The following is a 25,230-nucleotide window of genomic DNA, read 5'->3' as shown; positions in this document are numbered from 1 at the left end:
TTGGGGACCACTGCTCTAGACGTATGCCTTACATAGTATGTCAAGAACCAATAACAATGCAATTCTGATACACAAAGCAGACTTACATTCTCTTTTATGAGGTTGGTTGATTGCCACAGGACTCCTTGTCGCTTTTGCAGATCCAGACTAATACGGCTACCCCTCTGATACATTTTTGTTTGTGGCATTTTTTGGTGCTGGTTCATCTGTTTTGTAGAAGAGGTAGTTTGGGGTTGGATCTCTAACCTGTAGGTGCAGAGGAGATGGTGTTAGTGACTAAGTTGGCTACCCCTCTAAATTAAGGTTGTTGATGTTAAGGCCTCAAGTGCAAATGTCCACTTCATAAATGTTTTTGTTTTGTCTGTTTAAAAATGTTTGTATAATAAGGGACTGATATCCTTGGCTTGATCCTGAATTTTGAATTCAGAAATAGAAAACTAATGTGTGGATCTACATCTCACTGTAAAGTTTAGCGGAAGTTTCTGTTTATTGTTGAATCTCCTGATAGAGCTCTATTTTAGGTTAAAAATCTGTTTGCTTCCGCAAAAAAAAAAAAAAAATTCTTAACTCCTGCCTAGGTTGTCTTCTCAGAGGATTTCAAGAGTAGTTTTATCAAGATTGCCTTTTCCAATTAGGAAAAAAATGGCTTTGTGTAATTATCCATTTCTCTAGCAGTCGTTCAAGGACATTCTCATCATAAATAGCCCACAAACCCTCTTCTGTTTTTTAATTTTCAAAAGCCCTGCCTGAAAGTTGTGTAGGATATTTTAACACATCTATTGTTTGGAAATGAAGGAGGAAAGTATATGTTATTTTACTATATGATCAGGATTTAGTGTATTGGCATAAGACAACTAAAGATCAAGTGGGCAGTTTGGAGAGATTTATGTGTGACTAGTATTATAATCTACAAAAGTGTGCTGTGACTTTAGTAGATCTTCTGTGAGGGCATAGTGGGCCTCCCTGTGCAGATGGAAATGTAGGTACTTGTAGTATTGAGAACTTCTATCCAGAGATCCATTCCTGCATGCTTTTATACAGACAAAACACTTCACTGACTGTAGCGGAAAGTTTTCCTACAGTAAGGCAAGTAGACTCAAGTCTGAATTATCTGCTAATTATTTTATAAGATCTTGGTTGACAAAGGAAATGTTTTAATTACATCTTGTTTTCTGTGCTCTTCTATTATAGAACAGAGAGCACAAGCTTACACTTGCTCTGCATTGATGGGATGAAATAATCCACTCAAATATCTTTAGGGATCAACACTTTAGGGATCAACAACAAATATATAGCATCTAGGGATATAAGCGACTATCCAATAAGCATAAACTAGTCGTTTCTTCCCCTCCTCCCCCTTCCGCCCACTGCCTCTATCAGGAGCCAGTGCAGTTGGCTCTTAATACATTTCAAAGCAGAAGTGCAGCAGTGGGGACAAGGTGTGAGCTGGGAAAAAATTTAAACTGGTGTGCAGCACGGGGGACCCGCCGCAAGCCAGGGCAGCTGATTCCTGGCTCATGCTGGGTCCCCGAGCTGCACACCAGCCTTCTAAATGTATCAAGACCCTCCCAGGGCTGGGAGCTAACCTCGTTGCTGCTCCCCTGCTTAATCGACTAATCAACAGAAATTCCATTGACTAGTCAATTAGTTGATTAAATTTAACATCCCTATCAGAATCATGAGCTTTCATGGGCAAAATCCTCTTCATCAGATGAATTGGAGTGTAAATAACAGAAACCAAGATACACATACATACACACGGACTGGATGTGTCCCATTCATAGCTTTTGATGTGAAAATGAAGATGTTAAAGGTAGGAGAAATTGGGTTTGTAATATCTTTGAAATCCTTTCAGTCTTTTCCTTTTTACTTGAAAAATGACAGTGCAGTCTGTAAATGGCTCTTTAGGGGATAAATGTGCCTTGCAACTGCAGCATAGCACAACCGGGGGCTGAGGAGTTTGTTGAATAGAACAGATTTTTTTTTTTAAACTAATATATCCATCTAATAAAAATACGAGTTGCCAAATAGTAGCCTTTTAAAAGCCTTTCCAGGAATATTATTTTAGCCATAACTTCTTTGTTGTGCTCCCTTAACTTGAACAGTGTTTGATATTTCCCTCCCCTGGGAGACTATTACAGTAAGAGTTTGTTTTACTTAAGGAAGATTTATTCATTGCAATCATTGGCTAACATTATATCCCTTTTAAGTAACTCACTCAGGGCCTTGTCCTTCAAGGTGCTGAATATCCTCTGCTCCCATTGGAACCTTTGATGTTTTGCTTCTTTGCACTATTTTTAAAATGAATCTAATAATTCATGTAACGCCAGTAGAAATAAGTTTAGGACCGGGAATAAAGCATCAAAAATATTTTAGAACAAGTCTAAGAAAATCTTTCAGATGCCCTAGTTATTTACATAAAACATCTTTTTACTCCTGCAGAATAATTAACTTTAAATGCTGTAAGACTTGGATTTAGCCAATTAAAAGATTATTGCAACTTTTCTATATAGTGTGATCATGTAGGGTCAGAAGCAAGAAATGAGCTGAAGGGTTGTTTCATTATCATCTCTCTAGTCTGGACATATTTTTAAATACAGGTCTTCTCTCTTCATTTGTGCCAGAAGTTCGAAGAAAAATGCATTGCCAGTTGCAGTGGAGAAACGTGATCAGTGAAAAATTCCCTCTTGGTCCCTCAGAGGGAGTGAAAAGGATATTAATTATTTTGAACCCATCAGAGTCCATGTAGTTACTGTTTAACACTGCTCACTTTCCTCACTCTCAGTAAGATAGTATTTCTTTAAAGTAATTTTACATAAATTCTTCTTTCACTTAAATAGGCCCCCTAGTCCCACTGTGCCTGCTAACATAAAATAGATCACCTGGCTTTATAAGACTTATCAAATGTAGTTCATATATTTTAGTCACAGTGTCTCTGAATCCTCTTCCCTCAGGAATAAGTAATTCTACCTAATTATTTTTACTAAGATTAATTCTGAAAAAATATTGCCTAGGTCAGAAGACGAGGTTTAGCTTCATAGTTATTAAGGTAGTTGCATTTGTAGAAGCTTATTTTAGGGCTTTTTCCAAGCAAATTATTTTTAAACTATTTCTTTCTGTCTCAGCCCTCTGAGGGTGCGTCTACACAGCACCCTTACCTCAAAATAAGCTATGCAATTTGCCCTGTGCAAACTGCATAGCTTATTTTGAGGTAATTTTGAAATTTGGCGCGGTCTACATAGCACCAAATTTTGAAATAAAGTGCTATTCTGACAAGTCCCACAAACCTCATGGAGTGAGGGTTACAGGCACACTGGAATAGTGTGCCTGTTATTTCAAAATAACAGGCACGTTTAAAGATGTGGAATTACTATTTCGGGTTACTTCTGGTATCCCGAAATAGCCCCACTGTCTGGCCGTAGCCTGAGAGTGCATCACTGTCTCATCCCCCACTCTCCAGCTATTCAACATTTGGGGGGGGGGGGAGAGAGAGAGAGAGAGACCCCAAAAATCCAACAACTGCAAAGCAGATTTCTGAATCAGACAGCCCTTGTGGCAGTCTAGTCAGTCATGAATGGGAGAACTGTGCTAAAGGAAAACCGGGAAGAAGGGAGATAATGGGGAAACAATGATGTGCTAAAAGTATGGCTTGACAGCAGCAGTAGACTGAGGACTTCTTGGCAAATGCAGAGAGTTGAGAAGAGGCAAGTCTGGTAATAACATTAATCTCTTTTTCCTCAACATGTCCTGCTATAACAAACAAAGACGGTCTTGGGCTTTTAGGAGAAAGGCAACATGTATGCTCATTTCTTCATGGGAAGAATTAATCTGTGTGTAAACTTCATTGTATGATCTAAAGCTATAAATTGGACAGTGCTTTTCCATAATTAGCTTGGATCAAGATGGTACCCTAAATGCTAGGACCTGGCAAGTGTTCAAAAGGGAAATGTGGCCCAGAGCTGAGCAAGGAAACTGTATTGTAGAGCTCTGTTATTGCTTGTTTAGCAAAACCTAGTTTAGAGTCCAGAAACTCTCACTTTCGGAAGACAAAGCTTTACTGGTGAGGCACTACTGTTCATTCTTAGGCCACATGTATCTTAACCTTTTCAGGTATAGAGGGTCTTGGCCATTGTTTAAAACGCAGGAAAGAACTGTGCATCTCTCTCCCACAAAATAATCAAGGCTAGGGGAAAACCTTGTATTCTTTTCATTGATGTGGTCCTGAGCATATTATGTAATGCAGCCCAGTTATGGTGGGTTATTTTGTTTTGTTCTTTTGGTCATTAGGATGGTCTGTGGTGTATATTGTTAGACTAGAAGTCAGTCTTCACTTCTGCTGTGTTTTTTTTGTTTTGTTCTTGTTTTGTTTTTGTTGTTCCCTTTGACAGTTTTGATCAAAAATCATTCTTGCTGGCTTACAAGGACAGCAGGAACTGCAGCATCACTCCATTTTAAGCCTGCATAGTATTAGCCAATACATTGGTTCCACATGCTGCTAGGGTGGAGGCATCATTTAAATTCCCAGCACAGCCAGTCAGGCCAGGAATTGCAACCCCGTGGTAAGTGGCAGTGACTTTCTAGTTCTTGATTACGTTATGCTAGAAAAGAGGATTGTTCCCAGAGCAATTTACCCAAAAGAAATAATGGAAATAGAGTTCCAGGATGACCTTACACCCCAGTGATCTAGTTGGCTGGAGTCAATTATTACTCAGCTTCTCCACCATGGAGACTGCAGTAGTCTCATGCGTTGTCATCACTACTATGTGGGTAGATTCTGAGCTCACTGAGCACTTTATATGAGGCTATGGAGGTGTGTGGGTGGTGGAAGAGGCATTTATGTATGTGAGCAGAACAAAATATGCTTTTTACCTGAGATAAGTTTGGTCCTATTATTGCAGGTTTTAAACTTAATTTTTTCAGAGCTTTCTTCTTATCCAACACACTATTTTTTCAGAGCCATTAATCCTGCAATGTGATATAAAGGCATTCTTCTAGGGCACTATAGCCTGGGATCCAAGGAAGGACTATTGTAGAAAACCTCTGTAGTCAGACAGACCTGTAATTCTGTTTCATTTCAATACACAGCGCTGGAAAAGATTTTCCTAGAAATGTGTAATGGGTCTGTCAGAAAACACACCACTCCTCTTTCTAGTAGTTTCCTGCTGAAGTCATTTAAGGCATTTTGTTGCTTTCATCTGTATATACTGCAAGAACTCGGGAGCTGAGATTTTTTTTTAAATGGAATACAAGTTTAAAAAATTGCTCTTAAAAATCATCACGAGTTATAGAAGTTGGTGTGTATGCAAAATTAGCTCAGCACTTTCCATTCTTTCCTCAATTGCAGTGAAGTGGAGGTAGGTGGGTTTTTTTTTTTCTTGTTGCTACTGCTAAGAGCGTGTTTGCACTATGCTGGATGGGTGGGGAAGTTTTTCTGGACAGCCCCAAAGTGAAGTACAGGGCACAGGAGGTGATTTGGAAAGCCTCATGAATTCCATTTACTGTGCACTCAGGTTGAATTTACTATAATCTTCAGGTCTAAGCTATTTGCTCTGTAGATTAGAGCCATAACAGAGTGGCTATTTAACAGTCATTCCTCACCAGGAGTTGGCAAGCAGCCTTTTTAGGGTTACATGTGTTTAACCAAGTTTGTTACAAGTTTAGCTCTTTACAAGTTTAGCCAAAGAAACAGTAAACTTTTGCTATTTTACTTCTTTATTCACACGCCTGTATAGACATTAAAAATAATGCAGGGATGAAATTTACTTCAGTGTAGAGGGATTGCACTCCATGTAAGCTCTCTATTAAGATAAGAGGAAGCTATGTAGATTTAGGGCCTTGTGGTGTCCCTCAGTATTGGGTGAAATTCACCCTTCCAGATTTCTGTTCTTTTCTGCTGCTCTTATTCTTGTACTAAATAGTGCTTTTTGTACCTGGGTCTCAAAGTACTTGTTATATTATACACACATTTTTTAAAAGCAAGTACAGTAAAACTCCATTGGTCCGGCATCCAATGCTCCGGCATGCCTGATGGTCTGGCTCCATCAGGAACCTGGAAGTGCTCTGGCTGCCTGACAATTGGAGCTGCTCTGCGCCTGGCTTCCCCGATTCAGCCGCTGCTGAAACTGGCCAGCAGCGGCTGAATCGGGGACGCCTGCGGCAGAGCCGGACTATCAGAAGGGGGAACTATGAAGGGTCGGGGTAGCATCCCCCCCACCCCACCCCAGACCCCTCATAGCCCACCCTTCCGATAGTCTGGCATATCTGATAATCCGGCACCCCCTGGGTCCTAAAGGTGCCGGATTATCAGAAGTTTACTGTAATTGCTAATTATTTAGTAGGGCAGTGCATTCCTGTTTTAGGCCATTAGCTTGGATATTAAATTTAAAATATGCATTTGCTATTAAACTGTTCACACATGATGCATATTTTTCTGTGTCTGTATGGTCTAGTGCAGGCATGTCCAAAGTCCGGCCCGCGGGCCAATTGCGGCCCGTGTTCCGGTTTAATACGGCCCCACAGGTAATTTGGCAATATCTACCTTTTATGGCCCCCAACGAATCCATATGTATTGAGATGAATACATTGTAAAATCTCAGTTAATGTCAGTTGGTCTAAATCAGTTATAAATATATTTAGACACAACATATATAATTGGTGTTATGTTCCTGTTCATATTTTTTTAACTTAAAAGTTGACAGACAACCTTTATTACCAATAATATGTAATGTACTTTACAATGTTCCTGACATATATTTCAGCTTCCTGGATTTGTTTTTCATCTGGCCTTCAGATATGAAAGGCAGAGTGATTTAACACCTGTTTAGATTTGTCATCCATGTGACGAAATGAAAAGTATGCCGTTTGCAATAAACTTTGCATAAAATAGTTAATTTGCATTTAATTTTAATGGTTCAAAGAATGTCAGGCAAAATGGTCGGCCCTCACGCATGTTCACTTCATCAAATCTGGCCCTCTTTGAAAAAAGTTTGGACACCCCTGGTCTAGTGGATTTGGGCATAGGACTTGGAGTCTGGAGCCCTGGCTGGTTCTGCCAGAAATTCACTGATTAAATCCACCTTTTATAAAGTGCTTTAAGAGGCACAGGAGAAAAGGGATTTACACGGTGCTAAGAACTATGGCTTGACAATAGCATAGGAAAAGTTCTTGTCAGATGTCCTGAACTCAGAACAGCCGTGTGATGGAGGGGCTGGTGTACTTCTTGAAAGACACGAGACTACTGAAGATCCACATTAAAAGATCTGACATCTGATCTCATGAGCGTTCTGTTTTGTGTTACTTTTTTTTTTCCCAGTTAGTCCCGATTTTTTTTTTTCTTGTGGTGTCTCATATCCAGGCTGTAAGGCTGTCAATTCCTGTTTACTTTTGTGGCGAGTTAACAGCTGGAATTAGAGGTGCATGGTTTGTTTTCATTGTGATGTGGATACCTTGCTTGAGCAGAAAGTATTAGTGATTGGCTGCCTATGTAAAGCTCAACCAGTCAGTTCAAAACACAGGTGGGGTTTAGTCCTGTAATATTTGAATGGACAGGATGTACTAAAACAGGGAGGTATGCCAATCAAAGGTTGTTCTTTGTCATTTCTCTCTCCCCCCCCCCCCCCCACTTCAGCACAGGATGTCCTAAAACTATTGCAGCAACTGACTAATTTATCATCTGTTTCTGTGTGTGCCTGCCGCTCGAAATGGCCAGCACACTCAGCTGTTTAAGGAATGCAGTGCATAGAGGTAGCAATAAAACAAGTGAAAGAAGTAAAAGGCTTCCCCTCCCCACCCCCACAATAAAATCTTCTCAAAATTGTTGACTGAGGGCGATTAAGCGGGTCAGTGGCTGTTTAGGTTAGGGAAGGATTGGGTGTGTCCAGCAGGAGGATGTTGTTTGTTTAGGTTTTGTCCCCAGAGAGTAATTTAATATTGCAGGCATGCTAGGGAACTCCCCAGCCCCAACAAAGGGGTCTGGGATCAGAAGTAGACATGGGGAGATTTGAGAGAACAAGACTAACATTGCCTCAAAAATGCTTACTTATTCCATAGTCCTTTTTCTGGATGGAATCTTGATCACTGATTCTTCTTTAAAATATACAAGAAGATCCCTGACCCAGATTGTGGATGCCTGACAAAGCATCAAAGATACAGCCCTAGCAATAAGACACAATGCAGATCAGTCCTGTTTGAAGAGTTGCAGTGCACACCCTCTCCTGCAAACGCAGTGCACACCCGCTACCACCACCCAACAACTATCGTATCCTCTCTAGCTGCCTGTATGCACCTATGCTTTGTTTGCATGTACCCTCCAGCAAATGGATCATGAACATTTGTTTCATTGAGCTTGCTGGTTGTGGGGAAGGAGGGTTACTTAAAGAGGAACTGGGTGAGTGATTTTGTCAAAAGTATGGTCAAGAGGCATAATTGTTATATTTAAAATTACAAAAAAGCTGAGAAACAGCCACAAAGGATGGAAAAGGGGGAATAGAGTTTTATAAATCAGTAAGTATGAGATCATGAATTTAAAAAAAAAGTCTGACAGTAAAGGCTAGGTCCCTTTACAGTAATGGGCTAGGAGAATGGAAATTGTTAGAAGAGTAAACAGGTGCCATCAGTGTCACTGCCACAATAATTATTCCATCTAGATGAGAAATGTACAGGACAGCAAGAGTACATGCGGCGGGAGGGAAGGGGGAGAATGTCAGCACCTAGGTAACCCATACAGTGGTCAAGCTGGGAACAGATGGAATTCTCCCTGCTAGTGCCCCTGATGGGTACAGGTCTCCATGCAGGGAATGGTACCCTGAATCTCTATAGGCGTCGTGAGCCTCTCTAGCATAGATCGTCTCAGAGGATGATAGGCAGCGCCAGTGCACACCCCCTTACTAAGTCTGTCAGGCACAACTGAGCCCTATATGTATGTGCGGCTGTTGCATGGTGCAATTCAAATAGCAAAAGTTAGGAACTCTGTGTGCCCACAGTGAACCTACGTTATCCTGCATGTGAAGAGGATTCGTTCCTACAGCCAAATATGAGGAAGGAATCAGAGTCATGGCTCTCTTCTCAGGAGGCCCCTCTAAAAACTTATTACTGGCTCATGCAGCTGTCCTTGCAACATAGCTTGCTGCTGCAGAATACTATTGCAGCAAATATTACGAAGATTTGACCTTTATGTGACTAAGACTAGAGGCATCTGAACAATATCACTAGCTATAATCGAATAAAGGGCTATCACTCCCTGTGCATCAGGGCATAAACTAGTGACCAGCTCGAGTCAAAAAAGAAATGGTCGATCTGCAAGGGTATGGTATTTCATAAGCTGAAAGACTTGGAGGGTTTGGGAAGATGTCTCCTTTTCGGCATGTGGGATTAGTCAATATCAGAGACAGGAAATGGGAGTAGCTGGAGCACTGATCTGTTCTCAAACATCAAGTTGTAGTACAAGTAGGAAGTGCAGAATTCTACCACATTCTCTCCCTCAAGACTGCATTAGAAATAGAAGGCAACGTGAATGAATTTTTGGCTTTGAAGTCCTTGTGTGAGCTGAGACTATCTAGAGTCACAAAGGAAGAGCCACCTTTTCAGGTACAGCTTAGAGAGGACTAAAAGCTACACTGGTTATAAATCCCATTCAAGGCTTAATGGAAAGGTCAGTTGGACTTCTGTTTTTGGGCAGCAGTTCATTCACACAGGGAATCTAAATTGACTCAACCACAGAAATGCAAAGAGGAAAAACAAAACAAAATCCTAAACCTAGTTTGACTCTAACAGGCAGAGCAGCACATGTATAGCTAGAACATTTCTGCTGACAATTTTTCACTTGATAGCAGTCTTAACTTTGGGGTTGTTACTTGTACTGAAAGTCACCAAAGTGAGTTTTTGTTAATTTTCCTATTCATTTTGAATATTGGCTACTAAAATGTTAGCATTTGCCCATAGTACACCAGAGTTTTTCTGTATGCTTGTTTCCTGTTCTGTGCCACTACATTCCATTATTACCTGCTCTCTCAGATACCATTGTTGTTGTGACTGATGGCAGAAGCTAAGGTTTCTTTTTAATGGCAACTATTGCAACAATCAAGCCTCTTGCATATCTTTGTACATATGTTAATATCACAAGAGTTGCATATGCCAGTTGTATCTCCCTATTTTTAAAGAGATTTGTGCATCTGTCTGAGTACTTTTGTTCAAGAACTACTAAACAGTAAGAGCTAGGGCCACCAAATTTGACATATAGCTTCCTCTTTTCCTAACTTAAAGCAATGTTATAGAATCCTAGGGCTGCAAGAGATCTCAGGAGGTCATCAAGTCCAACCCTCTGCTCAAAGCAGGAACAACCCCAACTAAATCATCCTAGTCAGGACTCTGTCAAGCTGGGATTTAAAAACTTATGGGAATGGAGATTCCACCACTTCCCTAGGTAACCCATTCCAGTGCTTCACAACCCTCTTGTGAAATAGCTTTTTCTAATATCCAACCTACACCACCCCCACTGTAACTTGAGACCATTGCTCCTCGTTCTGCCATCTGTCACCACTGAGAACAGCCTCTCTCCCTCCTCTTTGGAACCTCCCTTCAGGAACTTGAAGGCAGCAATCAAAACCCACCTCACTCTTCTCTTCTGCAGACTAAATAAGCCCAAATCCCTCAGCCTCTCCTCATAGCTCATGTGCTTCAGCCCCCTAATCATTTTGGTTGCTTTCCGCATCCTTTCTAGTGGAAGGTCCAGAACTCCAGATATGTTCTGACAAATGCCAAATAAAGGGAAATAATAACTTCTCTAGATCTGCTGGAAATACTCCTCCTAATGCACCCTAATATGCCATTAGCCTTCTTGGCTACATGAGCACACTGACTCCTATCCAGCTTCTTGTCCACTGTACTCCCCAGATCCTTTTCTGCTGAACTGCTATTTAGCCAGTTGGTCTCCAGCCCATAACAGTGTTTGGGATTCTCCATCCCAAGTGCAGGACTCTGCACTTGTCCTTGTTGATTCTCATCAGATTTCTTTTTGGCCCAGTCGTCTAATTTGTCTAGGTCACTCTGGACCCTATCCCTACTCTCCAACATATCTATCAGCAGGGGCTCTTGTGCATTTCAAAGAGGAGCCTGGGGCCAGTACGGGACTCTGAGTCCCCCACTGGGGCTCTTGTGCATTTCAAAGCAGAAGTGCCAGTGTGGAGCCTGGAGTCGGTGGGACTTCCTGGGCTCCATGCAGTGTTCCAACTTTGAAATTCACATTGAAGGCAGAACATGGCAGTGCTTATCGACTAATCAAGTATCGATGGAAATTCCATCAACTACTCGACTAGCAAATTAATCGTTACTGAACATCCCTAATTTATCATAAAATCACGAGTATAATGCATACTTTTTCCCCTGTTTTTTTTAGTTTCAAAGACGGGGTGCGCATTATACATATGAGGTTTTCTGTTAAAGTTTTAAACTCACCCTCCCCTCTGCACAGAAATTTTCCAGCTGCCGCGCGAAGCCCCACCAGGCTCCCAGACTAGGTGAGGAGTCTGGGGCGCAGCCAGGCTACAGCGCCCTGGCTCGCTGCTTGCTCGGTTTCGGCACAGCATACGGGCAGCTATCTAGGTGGGGCGGGTGGTTCAGCAAGCTCAGTGGGCAGCTGGGCAGAGGGCCCCCATGGCAGGTGAGGCGAGGAGCCAGCGGTGCCACCAGGTTGCAGCGCCCTGGCTCGCTGCCTGCCCAGTCTCAGCGCGAGCTCAGCTGGGCAGGGGGCTCCCGTGGCAGGCGCAAGCCCCTTCCTTCCTATATATACCGTAAAATCACGAGTATAATGGGGATGTGCAGTCTAGATAAGAGTTCAGTTTATTCCAGAATTCTGACATTTAAAAGGCAGGTGCGCATTATACATAGGTGCACACTATACTCGCAATTTTATGGTATAACTCCTCCCATGTCATCTGTCCAAGTTTCCACTTCTTGTAAGGTTTGTTCCTGTGCCTTCAATAAGGCTTCTTTAAAATACTTCCAGTTCTCCTGGACTCCTTTTCCCCTCATGTAAGCATCCCAGGGGATCCTGGCCATCAGTTTTCTGAGGGAATCAAAGTGCTCTTCTGAAGTCCAGAGTGTGTATTTTGCTGCTCCACTTTCTTCCTTTTGTCAGGATCCTGAAATCGACTGTCTCATGATCACCGCTTCTCAGGTTGCCACCCACATCTACTTCCTCTACTAGTTCCTCCCTGTTTATGAACAGCAGGTCAAGCTGTGCATGTCCCTTGGCACTTGTACCAGGAAGTTATCCCCAACATTCTCCAAAAATTTCCTGGATTTTCTGTGTACTGCTGTATTGGTCTCCCAGTAGATGTCATGATGATTAAAGTCCCCTATGAGTACTAGAGCCTGTGATGTGGAAGATTCTCTTAGTTGTCTGAAGAAAGCCACATCTCCCTCATCCACCTGACCTGGACGTCTATAGCAGACATCAACCAGATCACCTCTGGTGTTCCCACCTCTAAACTTAACCCAAAGACTCTCAATAGGCTTTGCTCCCTCTATATAATGGAGCACTAAGCAATCATTCCGCTCTCTTACATACAGTGCAACTCCTCTTTTTCTCTCCTGCCTGTCCTTCCTGAACAGTTTATACCCTTCCATGACAATGTTCCGGTCATGCGAGTCATCCCACCGAGTGTCCTTTCTTCCATTCACCTCCTAGTTCTTTGACTGTGCCAGTGCTTCTAGTTGTTCCTGTTTGTTTCCCAGGTTTCTTGCATTCATGTACAAACACCTTAGATAATTAGCTGATTGCGCTACCTTCTCCATACAAATCAGGGGTCCTCCTTTGTTGCTTGTTTCTTCCTGTATCCTACATCCCCATTTACCTCAGGGCTTAGATCATCGTCCCCTGACGAACCTAGTTCAAGCCTTCCTCACTAGGTTTGCAAGTCTGCCTGTGAGGATACTCTTCCCCCTCTTCATTATGTGGATCCCTTCCCTTCCTAGCAATCCTTGTCCCCGGCACAACATCCCATGGTCAAAGGAACCAAAGCCCTTTCTCCAACACCACCTGCGTAACCACGCACTTACTTCCAACATTCAACAATCCCTACTTGGACCTTTTCCTTCAACAGGGAGGATGGACGAGAACAATCGCTTATCAACATCATTTTGTGCATCAACTTGTATTTTCTATGATCTCTGATGTGAGTACCAGACAAGTCTAGCTCTGCTGCAGTCCATCTGAGATGGTACAACAGCACACTTGAGACTGACGAGTTGTTTGCAGTAGCATTGTAGCTGTGTTGAGAGATGTAAGATACAAGCCACATGAGGTCATATCTTTTATTGGACCAACATCAATTGGTTGAAAAGACAAGCTTTCCAAGCTTCACAAAACTCTTCCTGAAGTCTGGTGAAGCTATTGGAAGCGACTTACAAGGGAGAACAGATTGTTCGATATAACAGGTTCACAGGCTATAGGAGACTGCTTAAAATGAAGTGGGCAATTAACATCCCTGTAGTCATAGGAAAATGGAAAGTTAGAAGCGGGAGGGTTAGACAGACGGAGGAGGGTGTTTTACAGATTGTTATAATGGGCCTTAAAATCAATGGCTCATGAGTCCATGATTTTTAGTGTCCAGCAGTTATGAATTTAAGGGCTTTTCTACACTTAAAAAGCTATTTCATGGCACAGCTGCACTGCTGTAGACCAGGCCCACTGACACTGGGGAAAAAGGAACAATTGCCCTGGGGCCTGACAATTTAAAAAGGCCTGAGACTCCTGTCCAACGCTGCTGCTACCATCAGAGCAGTGGTGACCGGAGCTCCAGGCAGTGCTGAAGGACCTGGGGAGGTTAGTCCCAGCCCTACCTCTTCTGCCTGAAGCCAACATCCCTTCTGGGGGCATAGAGCTGCCCTCCATCTTGCCTAGGGGCCTGGCATGTATGCCAGCTGCCCTGGTGTAGACACGAGCTATGCTGACAGGAGGGGTTCTGCCATCGGCATAGGTAATCCACCTGCCCAAGAGCTTAGAGAATTCTTCTGTATACCTAGAACAGCTTACACTGGGATCTAGGTCAGTTTCTTAACTGGTTTAAAGTTAGATTTTTTTTTTCACATGTGTGGGTGATGTAGCTAAACTGACTTCAATTTCTAGTGTAGACCAGGCCTAAGTTCCTAATCTCACCACTTGAAGGCATTATGAAGGTTGGATGCTGAGTGAAGTGTTTTCAGATGGGTGATGGTCAAAAAACCCCTTTTCTCATTTTTTGTGAGAGTTCATTCAAGAACATTGCGATTGTCAGATTTCACCCATGTAGTTGTTGGGGCATTTGATGCACTGGATGAGATATACCGCCTATTGTGTGATAGGCATGTATGGGATTTACAGATCTTGAAAGATGTGTTGTAAAAATGATATGTCAAAACACCATATCACCCAATGGCAAACACTTCTTACAAATCAATAATGTCATATCTAATCTCTCATTCCTCATCCTCAAGGAAACCTACACAACACCTTCAAGACACAAACATGGGAACTTACATTCATAGCTCTGCTGGACACTAAAAGCTGTGGATTTAACAGATACTGGTTTTATGACCAATTACAACAATTTGCAACAAACCCTGCTACTTACAAACCCTTCATTATCCTATGACTGCAGAAATGTTAATTGTCCACTTCATTTTAAGTAGGCAACTTGTGTACGATGAATCCCATATGCTTAAGTCTCTCCCCCCTTGTATTTACCTTGGACATTCTCGTTCCCTATTTCAAAGCTTGTCCCTTTTGCCAACAGTAAGGATACTACCTCACTCACCTTTTCTCTCTTATCCGTAACAGTAGGCTGTACATGGATGTATCACAAACAGGTCTATGTGTAAATTTATGTTCAGAATACATTCAATCAGATCAAACATTCAGAAAATAACCCTTGGTTACTGAAGTATATAAGAGTGAATTTAAATAACAATTGTAACTGTTGAATTGAGCATCTTTTTCTGCTTGTCAGTTGTCCCACAAGTACCTTAAGATTTCCTTGAGTCTATTTATTATTTGAAATTATTCACCAAATAATTCTGATTCTGTAGATTATTTATCAGCCATTGATTATATCTGGCATTCAAAATTTTAGTTCTGTTTTGTTGCATTTGATACAGTTTGGAAATGTCTGAGATCAAAATTTGAGTTGTGACCTATGCTTAAATTTTAATTTAAAGGCAGCTAGCTGTTAATATCCTGATTTAGATTGAACAGTGCCTTACTTCACAAAACATTCCAGTGCCTTCAGTACATTATTCATGAATCTCCATGATTCCATATGAGAAAAGGTATTCGTAAGTAATCTTGACACCGAAGTCACTTGTTAGAATATTTGTGGAAAACAAATGAGATGTGGACAAGGCTGCATTTAGTTCATTTAAGAAATACACCTAGAGACTCTTATTGAACACTTTTCTTTTCTTTCTTTCTTTTTTTTTTAAACTCACTGTGCAAGATATGTTTGAAGTCTGTTTCCTTAGCAAGAAGTCTCTCCACTTTCCTCATTTACAAGTTTGGTGGATGTAAGGTTGCTCCTTAGTGCTGTAGTACTGACAGAATACCCTTAGAAATATGTAAAAACCAATAGGTTAGATTTAACAGAAAACAGTACAGTTCACATATCTAAAAAAGGGGAGCAGAATCCCCAAGTTTCTTTTTAAACTCAGATATTGTATCTCTGTATTAACCAAATAAATAAAACCCCCAGGGGAAATTTTTTAGCCTGCCACTGATTGTGAATCCAATTTTTATCCACAATTTTTATCCACAATTGATGACTGTCACCCCTACTTTTTTCTGTAGTTGGGGAAAAAAGTAGGCACATCTTAAAGTCGTATTTTCTTTAAGAATGGGGCAATGACATGGCAAAAGTGGTTGGGCATGAAAAATTTAAAATTGGAATGCTGAAAATTTGGCTTTCTATCTAAAAATGTATATGTACAAGATTAGCAATTTTAAAAAGTCTAAACAGAGAATTCTTATTTCTAGCGATCCTTTGTTCTGTTATCTCAGGACTGAAAACTTGAGGCCTACAGTCTTTTAGAGCAATTCCTTCTGTTTGTTTTCCCTAAAAAAGAGAATGAAGTAACATTTGAGAGAGAGGAGTTGGCTAGCAAAAACATTTGTTACTACTCAATGGCAAGATTTCAAATGATATCCTTTTTAAATTAATATATACTTTCAGCAAACTTTGAGAAAACATATCCACATATAGTGTAAAAACAAATGACCTTAGGTGACACCAAAGTAAAGGAGAGTCACATTTGACAGGCCAAAGGCTAAATGTGATTCTGGTTCTTGCAGGTGTGTTCTCACAAGGCTGGGAAAGTCTTTATTTTTGGGGGTTTCCATGGAAATGCTGGCAGTCTCAAATGGAAACAATATTTAAAAGGAGATGGTTTTTTTAGAAAAAGCATGATTCAAAGATGACAGAGGTTTGTAATTTTTTTTTAAGAGCAAAAGCAGAAATGTTGTGGCACATGGATTTTGTAAATGTGTCTTTAAAAAGGAAAGTGGAGGCACATTTTTATAAGCTGTTGTGCATTTGGCACCATAAAAAACAACAAAAATGTTTCAGGAAAGTTCATGTAAGTGTCAGCAAACATGGATTAGCTCTTTTGATTCATTTTAATTCTGTGAAATTGGTCATTTTCTATAACTGAGTTTCCATACAATCAAAATAATATATTCACAAGGATGACATTTTTGACTACCGAGTACGTCTGACAAACTGGGCAAATTTATTTTATGGAAGAGAATTTGCTCAGTTATTTAAAAAATGGTTTGATTTAAAGTTGTACATTGAGAAAATGTTTCCTGATTTTACGTCCCTTACTTGTTGTTTAATTAAAGTGCAGTACTGTGGGAGGCCTCAGTTCTCATTCCTATAAGCCAGCATTTTCCCAAACTATGGGCCGCGGCCCGGTACTGGGCTGCGGGAAAAAAATACTGGGCCTCAGCATGGCTGCCAGGAGTGGAGCTGAGTGGGACAGGCTGGGGAGGAACCGGCCCCCGGGAAGCAGTGCTGGGGACAGTGGGTCTGTCCGGTGGAGATCCGGGCAGGCAGTGAAAGCAGGGCCGGGAGTGGCAGGGCTGTCCCGCAGAGATCCGGGCAGGCAGGTGGCAAAAGCAAGGCTGGGGGTAGCGGGGCTGTCCCGGTGGAGATCCGAGCAGGTGGGTGGGCGGCCAAAGCAGGGCTGGGAGCGGTGGGTCTGTGCCACAGAGATCGGGGCAGGTAGCGGAAGCAGGGCTGGGAGCAGCAGGGCTGTCCCGCGGAGACGCGGGCGGCGAAAGCAGGAGTGGGGCTGTCCCGTGGAGATGTGGGTGGGTGACGGAAGCAGGGTTGGGGGCAGCAGGACTGTCCCACAGAAATGGGGGGGGGAAGCAGAAGCAGGCTTGGGGGTGGTGGGCAGGCAGGCAGCAGCAGCAGGGTTGGGGGTAGCGGGGTTGTCCGGCGGTGGAGATTGGAGAGGGCAGGCGGTGGAACCAGGGCTGCACGGGGGGGGGGGGGGGGAGCTGGCCGGCCGGGGGAGATCAAGAGCAGGAGGATGGTAGAATCAGCTGCCAGAAGCAGGGCTGGACGGGGGCAGCAGGGCTGGACTGGGGAGATCGGGAAGAGTAAAGCGGGGGAGTGGGACTGACCTGGGCACATACAGACCCTGGCAGACGAGTGAGTCTGGCCGGGGACTCCATTTTTCCTCCTTCCCCTACATACCTTCCCTGGAGTAGTTACGAACTGCCTGGCAGGTAGACACACTCAGACAGCATGAACACATCTACGAGCCAGGCAGCTAAGGACTAATACACCTAATTGTAATAAAATGTACCTAATTAGAAAATACCAGGCATTTTATATGTCTGGTAATGTCTCAATTTCTTTCCCAGACAAAACCTTCAAATACCGGCCTGTCCAGTACAAAACCGGACACCTGGCAACCCTACCCTTTCTTGCACCCTCCCTCTTAGCCAGATACCTTACTCCCAATCCCGGAAGTGCTTTGTGGCGCCGGGTCACCCAAGCCCTGGCCCAGGCTGGGTGGAGGATGCAGCCAGGTGAAACACTGAAAATTTATTCATTTTTCATTCTTTTTTTTAATATGCATTTATAGTTTTGGGCTGCAAAAGACAGTACTGAAAAAAAGTTTGGGAAACCCTGATCTTTCCAGCTTTCTATCCATCTTACAGTCCATTTATCCAATCCATAGTCCCTTAACTTGCTGGCACGAATAGTATCAAAAGCTTTGCTAACGTTGGCACTGGAGGCTTTGGGAGGACCAGAAACAACTTATTTGAATATTCATCATTTTCTTATTGAATATGCAAATGAATATGACCGGTCCTCCAAAAGCTCGTGAATGGGTTTACTGGTCCCCGTGTCAAAAAGTTTGGGAACCCCCCGCTATAAGCAGTATTCCAATGGCTTCACTGGACCAAGACTAGTCCCAAAAGGGAGAAGTGGCCCCTGTACTGGGACTTATTTGTACAAGCTACATTGCTGCAACAGGGCTAAGAAAGCCCTGGAGCAGTGGTGGGCAACCTGTGGTTCCTGGGCTGCAGGCATCGCATTGGGTTTCTATGTGTGGCCCATGAGACATTTTGTTCATTATTGCACTCAGACAGGGCTGCCTGATTCCCCCTGGATTCTGTGCACGGAGTTTTTTTTCCTACCGGTATTATGAAAATGACACACAAGGGCGTATGAAGTGAGGTGTGTGCTATTTGCAAACAACGTTGACTGTGAGAGTGATAGGCTCCCTCTGGAGCCAATTAAAGTGCTGCTATGGTCCAATTCTAAATTCTAGGTACGCAAACAGTCAGCAAAACAACCCTCGCTCGGGAGCCCATCTTGGTTATGACAAGCGTGCGGCCCACTGAGATGAAGGATCCACTGACGAGCCTAGGCTGCCCATTGCTGCTCTTGAGTATACACCTGCCATCAGGGATGGCAGATGTGCAGACATTTAGGTGGTGCTCAGAATGCTGAGCACCTGCACCCCTCCCAGAAAAACTCCCTCCGCCAAAGCTCTGAGACATAATTTTGATGCTGGGTGCAGGCTCTAGGAAGGAGCTTGGGTGCAGGAGGGGGCAGGGGTGCGTGAGAAGGTGCAGGGGGAGATGGTGGGAGTGCCGTGCTTACCTGGGAGGTGCCCAAGTGAGGGGGTGGTGGTGTCTCCCTACGCTGCTGCCTAAAGGCACTACCCCCACAGCTTCACACTGGCCACAAGGGTATGCAGGGCCTGGGCAGTGTGCAGATACACCCCCTTGTGGGGCCACAGGGATGTGCCAGCAGCAGTGGAGTGCTAGCAGCAGGAAGCCACTCTAGCCCTATCACGCTGCAGATGGTGGCAGAAGAGGCCACCTAGGATAATTTAAAGTGCCCAGGCGTGGTAGGTGGGGCTGGAGATGTGGGAGGGAGAGCACAGCCTGATAGGCTAGCTGGAGGGGGAGCACTGTGATCAAGTGAGGAGGAAACTGACAGCAGTGCTATTTATATATCACAACTGGAAAATGGCATTTTCATGTGCCTCGGTCGTCGGGTCCCATTGAAAAGAAAAAAAATCCAGCATCTGTGGAAACTTCCAAAAATTGCCTCTCACTGTGGAAACCGGATGTATATTTTGTTGAATCAGGCTCTTAATTAGGGAGCATACAAAGGGATTTCTGCCCCAGTGTATTTCCTTTTGAACAATAGTGTCACACCTGCTTTTCTGACAAGCCTCGTAGCCCTTGATGTATTGTTTGTTTCCACAGTGACATCCTATTAATCAGCAACTGATCCTCTTCTTTTCAGTTTAGCCTCTCTGCCCCCCAACATTTCTTCCAGTTGACTTGTCATTACAACAAGGATCTCCAAGTGACCCCCCAATCCTCTGCCCTTCCTGTCCATTCTTAGTTATGCCAAAACTGTTAGTTCACAACAGGAAACCAATAGCTTGTGCTATCAGGAGACATTTCCTTCACAGCACAAAAGTCTGAGTAATAATTTCAAGCAAAGCTTCACCCATTTCCTGTAAAAGGAGGAAAGTTTGCCTATCCCAGTCCCTCAGAGCTCTCTGTTTCCATCCCTTCTGTGATGTAATGCCTTCTGCATAGGGAAGATGGATCATTTTCCCTCTAGTAGCACTAAGTTCAATATCCTGTGTAAAGATTTTGGGACAGCTCTTTCAATGATGAAACGTGTAACATTTACAGATAATAAAAAGATCTGCTGAGGTTTCTACATGTGGTACCCCCCTTTCAAAATAATTTAAGGTTCTGGAGTCTGGGAAGAAAAGTTACAGTGGAAATAGAAGGCTTTAATGTTCACACATGTTCTGTTTTATGGAATGTTTTGCTTGCAAAGTGGAATGTTAGCATTTCAGCTGTAACTTATGCACATTTTTTCCAGTAGATGTGAGGGCTCCACTAGTTATCAGAATACTTGCTAAATGCCAGTACAGTAAGGATTGGAGAGATAATTCCTGGCTATGTATGTTACTCAAATACATCAGAGTTAAAGAGAGAAAATACTCTTACTTGATTCAACAAGCCACTTCTCACCAAAAGATTTAAGTATGTGTTTGCTTAAGTGTTTTGCTGAATTGGGATTTAATACAATATTAAGGCGGCACATTTAAAAATCACAGAATACCAGGAAAATACCAAAGTTAGGTTCCAGTGGCAGTATGGGTATGCATTATGATTCATGGTTTTTGACAGCAATGTATTTATGCTATTCCCTTAACAAGCTAAGAAGGTATGGAAAAATGCATATGTTTAATGGGGGTACATTATTTAGATTAAACCTAATTTTGCATGTCTCAGCTTTTTTATTTATCAAGCAACTGCAACATTGAATTAACACACACTCTTGCCCATCTAATTTGCTAGAGATTTCTTTAAAGAACCAAAAGAGTTGTGGAATTTGTTTATTCTAAGCCCCTTCACAGTGAAAAAACCCTGTGATAGAGACCAGACAACTCAAAAGAATTTGTGAGAAAGTTTGAGGATCTGAAAATGGTCTTTAGCACAATTGTTGTGCAGCATTTACTACTAAGGAAAAGCTATAAGAAGTAACCATCCATTTTTTGGAAGGCAGAAAATGTTTTATTATTCTTATGTCTGCTGTCTTTTCCTTTGATGTTATCTCACCAAGCATAAAACACCACACCTCTATTGTTTCAATACATTCATTCCCATCAAGACACCCAGTGCACTTAATCCTATATTTTATGTTTTGTTTCCTTTCAGGCTATGTCTACACTGCATGCTTATTTCAAAATAACTCATGTTATTACTCATGCTACACACCAAGCCCATTATTTCAAAATAATTGTAAAATAACGGGCTTCTTACTGACTTCTGTAACCCTCATTTCACAGGGAGTAAGGGAAGTGTAGGCAGCAGCAAAAGACGAGTGAAGATACTGCGACTTCAGCCACGCAATTAACGTAGATGAAGTTGCGTATCTTAACTCGACTTTAGTCTGCAGTGTAGACGTATCCTAACTCTTCATGGGTGTGTCTAAACTATACCCCTCTGCTGACAGAAGGATGCAATCTAGACGTAGCCCTACTGTGTTTCTTTCTTGGCCTTTTCCATCAGCTAGAAAGCACAAACCAAATATACAGCCATACTTCCCTCATCACAGATTCGTCATGTCTACACTAGCTAACGAAACTGTTTTAGCATCTCTTGAGAGAACGATATTTAAGCATAGTTTTGTGTTTGAACTAGATTTTGCTTGAAAGGATTGAAGGTAGTTTTCCAGGTGAAGGATAATGGGACTTTAATGTTTCACTCTTTACAGTCTGCATCTAAGGCTATATTTCCCATTTAGTGATACAATGCCGTGTGGAGTTAGGAGAAGTCTCCTGAGAATAATGATAATAAAACCTACACTCTTAACAGCACTCAATTTCCAGTCTCTCAGTCAAATACCTTAAATAACAAATACATTCTCAATCTCTGAAGACATCCATTTTTCTAATCTCCATACAAATTTATGTATATGATTTCAGTGGTGCAAGAACAGCATTTACCCCAAATTGACATAATCCAGCAAAAGAATAATTGGGGGGAAATTCCTAAACCCCACTATTCACTGCTCTAATTCTAACATACAGTCAAATGTTGTGGACTTTTTATGTAAGTACTTTTTCCTCTGCAATTGACAGGGCATGGCAATTGTTGTTCTTTGACTTTCATCATAGGGGTTTAGAGAACACTCTTAGGGTGTGTCTAGACTACATGCCTCCTTCGACGGAGGCATGTAGATTAGCGAGATCGGAAGAGGGAAATGAAGCCGCGATTAAAATAATCGCGGCTTCATTTAAATTTAAATGGCTGCCCCGATCTGCCGATCAGCTGTTTGTCGGCAGATCGGGGGAGTCTGGACGCGATGCCCCGACAAAGAAGCCTTTCTTCATCGACACAGGTAAGCCTCGTGAAACCAGGTTTACCTGTGTCGATGAAGAAAGGCTTCTTTGTCGGGGCATCGCGTCCAGACTCCCCCGATCTGCCGACAAACAGCTGATCGGCAGATCGGGGCAGCCATTTAAATTTAAATGAAGCCGCGATTATTTTAATCGCGGCTTCATTTCCCTCTTCCGATCTCGCTAATCTACATGCCTCCGTCGAAGGAGGCATGTAGTCTAGACACACCCATAATCAGAGAATCTGTCAATTTTATTGAGGTTAGAAGAGCTGAATATAGAAAAGCTGAAGGTCAAGGAGGAAATACTTGTATGTCAACAGTTAACAAGAAAAGGAAAAAAGTTGTTTAGGGTGTTTACAAGGGCAGAGGTGCAACAGGATGAAATCAAGGGAAAATTTAGGCTGACCATCAAGAAAAATTTCCTATTAATGTTCTCTATTAGTTCATAGGATAGTTTTCTTTGGGAAGTAGGAAAAACCCAGAACAATTACACCTTTTAAACATATAGGCTGCGTCTACACTGCAGGGTTTTTGCGCAAGAAGCCTCTTATGGAAGAGACCTTGCACAAAAGCATGTCTAGACCTCAAAGCGCATCGCAAAAGTGATGTGCTTTTGCACAGGAGAGCGTCCACACTGCATGGACGCTCTTACGCAAGAAAGCTCTGATTCCCATTCACAGAATGGCCATCAGTGCACCTATGCTTTTGCCGATAGGGGTTTCTTGCGCAAAAACTCCTCTGGAGCGTCCGCACCTGCCTTTTTGCGCAAGAGCTCTTGCGCAAAAAGGAGTTATTCCTCATGGGGAAAGGAATAACTTTACTGGCAAAAGCCCTCTGTTGTGCTGATTTACTTGCGCAAAAACGCGCTTGAGGTGTGGACGCTCCGCTGGTTTTTGTGCAAAACCAGTTGATTTTGCGCAAAAACCTTGTAGTGTAGACATAGCAATACTGATTAAGCATTAGGAAATACCCTGAACTGTCAGGTTATCACCTCATAGTTCCCTGCCCCACCCCATCTATTTTGTGTAATATTATTTATTAGCAGATTTACCTGGCGGTGCTCAGGTCCTTAATTGTAGTAATGGTTGTTTTTGTTTTCTGGAAAATAAAAGGAAAATGTACATGCTGTATTTAAATGATTGATTCAGAGAGGGGGGTGGCTAAGGGCAGAGGTGAGAGGTACAGGAGTCAGGAGGGCTCTGGGAAAGGGGGAAGGGTGCAGGAGTCAGGGAAGGGGTGCTCAGGGAAGGGGTTGGGTGTGGAGGGAACAGGGCAGTCAGTGGGGGTGAATGACGGTGGGGGGCTGGGAGGATTGGGGATTCAGGCAGCAAATGGAGGGTGCTGGAGCGAGGGGGCTCAGGGCACAGGTTTTGGTGGGTGGGGGGGCTCAGGGCAGGTTGTGGGGAGTACAGAACACAGGAATGGGAGCTGAGAGGTCCAGGGCAGGGCACCTTCCTGGAGCTGGGCAGGGTGGAAAGGGTGGTGCTCCGGCGACAGCTCCTCCCGGGGGAGTTGGACCTGCACTTCCTAGCCAGGGGCTCCTGCCAGGGGGGCTACTCTCCCCAGCTGGTAGCTCCTCCTGAGGGGCTGGGACTGCACTCCCCAGCTGGTGGCTCCTCCTCCGAGGGGGCCGAAACTGTGCTCCCCAGCTGCCAACTATTCTTGGGGAGCCAGGGCTGTGAGGGCCAGCCCCAGCATCCAGTCTGTCCCAGGCATGAAGGGAGGCTCCATGGGCTGGCCCTGGGAGTGGCCTGCAGCTGCTCCCACTGCCCAGGGTGGGGGCCTTTGGGGCTGGCCCCAGACTCCAGTGCCCCCCCCCTTGCCCTACAGCCAGTCTGTGGGCACAGATCTTCATGGGATAGCCTCAGCCTGTAGCTGCTCCCCCCCCCCCCTCAGCTGTTCCAGGGGGCGGGGATCTGGGGAGCAGCCCCAGCCTTCAGCCTATTTAGGGGAGACAGGGCTCTGGGGGGCTGGCTCTGGCCCCCTAGCTGGCCCCCCTGCAGTTGGTCTGGGGAGTCAGGACTCCAAGACCTGGCCCCCTGCCTCCAGCAGCAGCCTCCTCTGGGCTGCAGCTGGTCCATGGCCAGACCGCAATGACCAGCCTCTCCTCCAGGAGATCTCTTGAGGGAGGGATCAGTTGTGCTGCCCAGCCTCAGGGATGGTCACAGAGGAATTATGGCAATGGGGTCAGTAGGTAAGGGGCTCCCTTCTCCATCCAGCATTGTTTGAGGTAGGGAGGCCAGTTACACGTTCTGATGGCCAGCCATATAGAAAGCCCTGTCCACAGCTGGCCACTCTCCTGCTGGTGTGGCTGCCCCCCAGTGGTCACTCTGCAGTATAGCTATCCCCTTGCTTTTTGCCCCCAGAGGTCACTCTGCATATAGCTCTCCCTCTAATCAGCCCCTCCTTTTCCATGTTATGGAAAATAATCTCATTCTAAGCACTTCCTGTTTTCCTGGCATGACCAAACCCTGACCTTGCTTTAAGTTAGGATAAGAGGAAGCTGCATACCAAATCTGGTGGTCCTAACTGTTACCATTTAGGAGGAGTTCTTGAACAAACAGACAGATGGACTCCCAGACAGACGGTCGCATAAATTCTCCAAGATAGACAGACAGATTCTGCAGGAATCTAACAGAGAATGAAGGCTTTTGAACAGAATTTCTGTATGATCCTACAGAATATTAGAGAATTATATCACTCCTATAAAATAGGTAAATAGTTCTTTAACACACAGCTGAGCCGCCACAGAGGGAGGGGAAGGGGGCGGTGACATACACAACCAGGGGGCAGGGCCATG

General features: G+C 43.6%; 1 long non-coding RNA gene across 1 annotated transcript; it reads right to left on the bottom strand.

Annotated features, from left to right (window-relative positions):
- Nucleotides 1–6: 6 nt before the first annotated feature.
- On the bottom strand, nucleotides 7–24,169 carry LOC106733082 (uncharacterized). The gene is made up of 3 exons (XR_012895734.2): nucleotides 23,482–24,169; nucleotides 15,463–15,577; nucleotides 7–246 (listed from the first exon to the last, which is right to left on the bottom strand). It is a non-coding gene; the product is annotated as an uncharacterized LOC106733082 (long non-coding RNA).
- Nucleotides 24,170–25,230: the final 1,061 nt, after the last annotated feature.

The sequence above is a fragment of the Pelodiscus sinensis genome, chromosome 14, assembly GCF_052426305.1.
Source record: "Pelodiscus sinensis isolate ZL-2025 chromosome 14, ASM5242630v1, whole genome shotgun sequence".
Lineage (NCBI taxonomy): Eukaryota > Metazoa > Chordata > Testudines > Trionychidae > Pelodiscus > Pelodiscus sinensis.
This window is presented reverse-complemented; position numbering and strand designations above follow the sequence as displayed.